This window comes from Rhagoletis pomonella, unplaced genomic scaffold (genome assembly GCF_013731165.1).
Source record: "Rhagoletis pomonella isolate Grant_MI unplaced genomic scaffold, Rhpom_1.0 Rhpom_scaffold_00001, whole genome shotgun sequence".
NCBI lineage: Eukaryota > Metazoa > Arthropoda > Insecta > Diptera > Tephritidae > Rhagoletis > Rhagoletis pomonella.
The window spans coordinates 17,411,735-17,418,231 of NW_023458555.1; positions in this window are offsets into that span (position 1 = coordinate 17,411,735).

Here is a 6,497-nt window from a genome sequence, read left to right on the forward strand (position 1 = left end):
CAATTTGTACCAAACTCGGTGTGGTTATTGTACTTGCCACATAGAAGCAAAACGTTGAAACTTATTGAAATCGAACTAAAATTACGGCCGCTTTTCATATAACAGTAAATTTCAGATATGCTTGAAACTTCAATATTTCGAAATTTAAGGACGCTAATTTACTCAAAATGGATACACCTCGGTTTACCATGTAGCGGTAGCTTTCGGAAAGGTGAAAAACATATATTTAATACTTGCGCCGGGTATTTAATGTTCGGCTCCGCCCGAACTTAGACTTTTTTACTTGTTTTAATTAAACTTTAAACTATGCGCGCACCGAAACAACTCGCGATGATAGCAAAACTGAAACTGAGACAAACAAGTATGGGCATGTCATAGCACACATGGCGCAGCGATCGACATGCCATAGCTTACTGAGCGCTCTGGGACCAAGTGCGAATTTCACCCATATACGAACAGCGGTAGCGGAGCAATGATTTCCACGCACACTGCAATGGTCGGCATACTAGCGCATTCAAACGATTCAATAAGTGGGACTGTGTGCATTGCTCAGCTGGCGCTCTTCGTATGTGCTCAGCTGGCGCTCTTCGTATGTGCTCAGAGAGCGCTCAGCATTCTTTAGGGGTGGCTCACAAGCATGAATATGTTCCACTCTCAAACCAAATCGTGGTTGCCTCAACTAAGATTTGGTAACTATGACTAAACCACGTGTTGAAAGAAAGCTTATCTGCATTAGCAGAGCTTAATAACATCCTTTTATGAACCATACGTTAAGTTGAATGGAATTTGTAGAAATATGCTTCAAAGAAATATTTATTAGTATTAACCAAACCCTTCAACTAAATTAACGATTTGTTACAACCTAGATGAATATTAGAAGCTTTAATATATTTAGTTATAATTACCAATCGATGGTAATAGTTCCCAATCCTTGGTAACAGTTCCCAAATATTGTCAAAATTCGGGAACTAAATATCTTTAGTTGTCGAAACTAATCCTTTTTCTCAGTGTATTATTGACAAATTTTACTACTACGTGGGATACAATTTTTTTTTTATTGAAAAATTCTTATCTCAACAGATTTTCCTATAACACTGGACCACAAATTTCAACTTTTTCTCTTTACCAGAAACGCCGTTATGAAATTCTTATGTAAAATCACCCCCTGATTCCGAAAATCAAGGTTATTTTTAATTCTATGGTACCGTTTTTGAGATATTTGCAATTTACCGTTTTTGCAAAAAAAAAAAAAATTGGGTCCACTTTATCATATATATCTCAAGAACGAATTAAGCAATTCCAAAACGGGTTGAAGCTTTTAAAAGGTAATAAAATTTTCTATAAACTGTGCATACAACACTTTTTGCTAGGCCCTGTAGATTCAAAGATAACGAACAATCATTACCGATTTTTTCAATTTTTTTTGTAAAAATATAAAAAAAATTGTACTTTGCGGGGAAGGATCTCGAAAACCTTTTATTTTTTTGCAGATTTTTTTTTTCTCCCTAAGCTCTGTTGTATTACAAAAAAAATAAGCTATCATCGAAGAAAATCGATGCAAAACTACGTAAGTTATAAGCGATCAAATAAAAATACCCAGGTTGCGCAACTTCAATGTATGTACCTATACATACATACATATATTAAAGGTATAAAGTGCAAGTGAGATATTATCCGGATAAACGAATAACACCATAACAATGATAACACTTTTTCTTTAAATAAATCAAATAGTACTTTTAATACTCGAATTGTATTATAGTAGGTAAAGTGGTTGCATCGAAAGGAAGAGTGGTTGGGTTCGAAACCTGCTGTAGGCATGTAGTTATAAACATGTATTTCCGTCAGTTATGGGTAAGTATGCAGGTAGATTTTCAAAATTATAAGACACAGAAAATTTCTAAAGCCTACATCTAAAACAGGTAGTATTTTCTTTTCCCGGCTTGTTATAAAAAGTAACCTTTCTGTCTAGGTAAGATTTGATTTTTTCAATTTTATTCCTGTTCCGAGTATAAATATGAGTTAATGCGCTTTGAAACTTCATAACATCTTCAAGGCTCGCCGGAGATAGTTCAGTTCATAAGTCTAATTTCAAAACCGTGATTTATTAAAAAAAATAAAATGAGTAAAAGGAAGCGAGAATTTGAGTGTAATAAGGATCCAGATATGTTCTGTTTCATGTGTGGCCAATATACTATCATAAGGCGACGACGAGTGTTCTCAGATCATATCAAAACTTTATACTCCAAGTATTTTGGAATTGAGCCTAAAAAATGCTGAAAAACCATGGACACCGAACACTTTGTGTACATCGTGTCGAGTAGAATTGATTCAGTGGGAATCAGGACAACAAACAAAATTTGATACACCAATGATATGGAGAGAACCTACTTGCCATTCAATAGAGTGTTATATTTGTCAAACAAAAGTACTTGGCGTTGGAAGATCAAGAGGAGTAACCTATGCTAGCGTACCTACAGTGACATTACCAATCAAATTAAGATAAAGATTGTTAGAATATAGTATAAACATAAATAAATTAAAAAAAAAAGTTAAAAATATGGGTAATTTCATTCATAAATTGAACTTTTAACTCAATAGAAACAGAGAATAGCTAGATATTTCACTCTTCTTTATACCATACATACGTTTTGAGGTATACGTTGAAATTGCGCAACCTGGGTATTTTTATTTGATCGCTTATAACTTACGTAGTTCTGCATCGATTTTCTTCGATGATAGCTTATTTTTTTTGTAATACAACAGAGCTTAGGGAGAAAAAAAAAATCTGCAAAAAAATAAAAGGTTTTCGAGATCCTTCCCCGCAAAGTACAATTTCTTTTATATTTTTACAAAAAAAATTGAAAAAATCGGTAATGATTGTTCGTTATCTTTGAATCTACAGGGCCTAGCAAAAAGTGTTGTATGCACAGCTTATAGAAAATTTTATTACCTTTTAAAAGCTTCAAACCGTTTTGGAATTGCTTTATTCGTTCTTGAGATATATATGATTAAGTGGACCCAATTTTTTTTTTTTTTGCAAAAACGGTAAATTGCAAATATCTCAAAAACGGTACCATAAAATTAAAAATAACCTTGATTTTCGGAATCAGGGGGTGATTTTACATAAGAATTTCATAACGGCGTCTCTGGTAAATTTTGGCCGTCGACCAGTGTAACTAATATTTTTGTTTTAAAGTGTTTGAAAATTTAATGAAAACTTTTTGAGTTACACAGGACCAAAGCAAAATAAATTAAAGGTTATTTTAACCAGGCCAGGTGTGCTAAATACATATTGTTTTGGTCGCTGAACTCGAATCTGAAGTCCACTTGGCTCATCGCGTCAGGCTCTTTTCTAGCCCCAAAACACATGGCGGACTTTATCTGACAGGGAAAACTCTTGGAGTCGCTGATTACGAATATCAAGTCAGATTTTCAAAATACAAAATGGCGGATCCAACATTACAGTAGATTATTATTATTTGATTTTTTTGATTAGTGAATTTATATAAAACTTGGTATCTACGGGTTTTTGAGGACGTTGATTACGAATTTGAAGTTAGATTTTTAAAATCAATACCTAGCATGAGGTCAAGATGTCCTTTATTTTGCGATTACCTATATTCAACCACATCCAGGCACAACGACGCAGAATGAGCAAGGTTCTGTTCACTTTGGGGTGAAGCAAACTTCAAAATATGCATTTTATGTGTCTTAACTCTTAGTAGAACAATTTTCTTAGTTGGGAACGCACTCCAGTTTTGATTTAGTTCTGCACGAGAACAAATTGTAATATCAGAACGTTTCCACAAAAGAATCAAATGGGAACAACAGCATTTCAAGCAGTTCGAACGGGAACAAAATGGGAACAAACATTTCGGGAAGGTTTCCGGAAAGAACAAGAAACGTTCTCAAGAAGAAAATAATTAAAACGAGGCAACGTTTCGAATGAGACTTAAACGAGGACGAACGTATCGAGAACGTTTTCAAAGAGAAACAAGTAAAAACAAACGTCTTGGGAACGTTTTATTGTAGAACAAAACGAGAACAAAAGCTTTGAGAACTTAAACATTAAGAATGAGAGAAGCGACTGCGTGAGAAAGATACATCATTTCACTTTTCAGATCGTTTATCATTAGGGTGAATTAACCATTTATGGAAACATTTTTAATTTTCTGTGCAAGAAAAATTCGTGTCTTTAGTCGTCGTTGACTTAATTTGCATAACTAATTATCTTTCAGTTCTTTTTCGAGTTATTCTAATATGCGAACATTTGAAACTAATGGAATGCTCTCACTTCCAATTTTCGCGAATAGCTCAGACAAGATTTGTTCCCGTTTCGTTTTCTGTCAGAAAGTTCCTGAGACCTTAGCTCCCATGTTTTTCTTCGAGGGGAAAGTTCCTTAGACTTTTATTACAGGTTTCAGGGACTTTTCCCGAAAGTATTGTTCGCATTTTGTTCTCTTTGGAAATGTTCCACAGGGTTTTGTTTTTATATAATTCCCATTAAGAGCGTTCCCGACAGAGTGGTTCTAATTTCGATTTTGGTTTTAAAGCGTTATTGGGAACAAAACTACGAGAACGACATTTAGTTTCGATCATACCATTCATTCTCGGTCCCTTTTTTGTTTTCTTGTGATTATTTGAGTGTTCTCTCTTTAAATACCAGCCAAAATGTGCCCGTTCCAAACATCCTGATATCTGTTTTAAATTTTATATAAATCCTGCTGGTGGAAAGTATTCAAAGATATTTTCATTTTAAGTATACATTATGTATGATAAAAAATCAAACTTGTATAGGGAAAAAATCGGTAATCTTCAACTCAAAATTAAGTTTACTTGTTTCGGATTTTTTTGTGTCATGTAATGAGAATGGATATATATTATTTACTATGAGACAAAACTATGTACGTATACTTTTTCTAGTGAGTGTATGCATATCCCGAGACTACGCACTCCTCCTACACACACACACATGCGCACACACTTCAACTATTCCATTGCCAGTTTTCATGACTCGGATCATAACCGAAGCATTACAGCAGCATGTCCACTTCCTACCTGAGTGTATATGTACGTAGACAGCTTTTAATAAAGGCAACAACAGCAAACATACACGACAATAACTACAACCATAGCAGCCACTACAAGAGGAAGCGCGGCTTCAGTGTACGGCAGCAACATTTGTTTGGCGCCAACAAGCGATACACAGTCATTGACTTCAGGTTAAGCGCCGAAAAACACTGGTACACTCATATGCAAAGGTAAGCGCATTATCGCTAAACACTGCAGCCTTCGGGGTGAGTGCCAGTGCTGCCAAAAGTACTGCGATAGTAGTATTTTACTACTATTCTGTCACTTATACTCCCGTACTCCCCGAGGACCGATTTTACTACTATTTTGCGAGATAATGGACCTTTATTGCATTAAAAACTGCCAGAGCATATTGCATGGGGTGATTTGCGATCAACTTTTCCTTTCATCGGGAGCACACTTTGTGATCAAGTTTCTTAAGCCATATTACAAAAAATTTTTAAACTTATGACTGCAGTGACGAACTTATATTGGACATAAAAGTCTTCTCCTTTTAACTCTTGGAGGAAAAGCTCTTTTGCTGGTCCGAACTAATGCAACAACGCATGCAGGAATCAGTACTTAGGTCACACGTATCCGTAACTGCGGAGGTGGAACCGAAGCACAAGAAATAGCCTGCCGTCTTATCTTCGACAAGATAGGATATGAAATAAGGTTGCCATACTTTCAGAGATTTGCGCCTCGAATTGCCGCCACTTAGCCATTCCAAAAGTTGTCAGCTGTCCTACTTGATTAATGAAGTAGCCTGTCGAAACCGCCCTCTTATTGCTGAGTGCTATACCGTGTGACCTGTCACTTATAAGTATTTAGAGTAAAAAGTTCCTTATGTATTTAAGTTTTTCGAAGTTTATCAGTTTAAGAGAAACTCTTAAATAGTTTTAAAATTATATCCAAGGTTATTTGAGGATGAGCAGTATATCATATTTGATTCCAATAATTGAGTGCTTGACGCTTAAAGGCTTTCTACGTGTTTGGCCGAGCTTCATGTTGTGCTTTTTATGACAGACGTACACTCGGAGATTGGCTATTGTCCGCTGAGGCGCGACAGGTATTCGAAAAGCTTTTGTTGATGTTGCTGGGACAAGAAATTTAACCAGTAGCAGTCGCCACCTCTAAGCATTCGGCTACAGCGGCAAGAGCACTACTCACAACCGAAAAAAAGTTAGAAAAATTAAAGTATTAAAAAAACCAATATACGCGAATTTTTCACTGATATTTATTTGTTTTAATTTTGATCTAAAAACACTTTGTACTATATTTTTTTGCTTCTTTCTAAATAAAATCTATCTTTACTGTAAATAGTTTTATTGTAAGTTTTGCTCATGACTTTACACCAAGATAAGTATTTTCTCTGTGAAAACAAAACTATGTTAAATAAAACCGGTTTATCCGTGTTTTTCTTA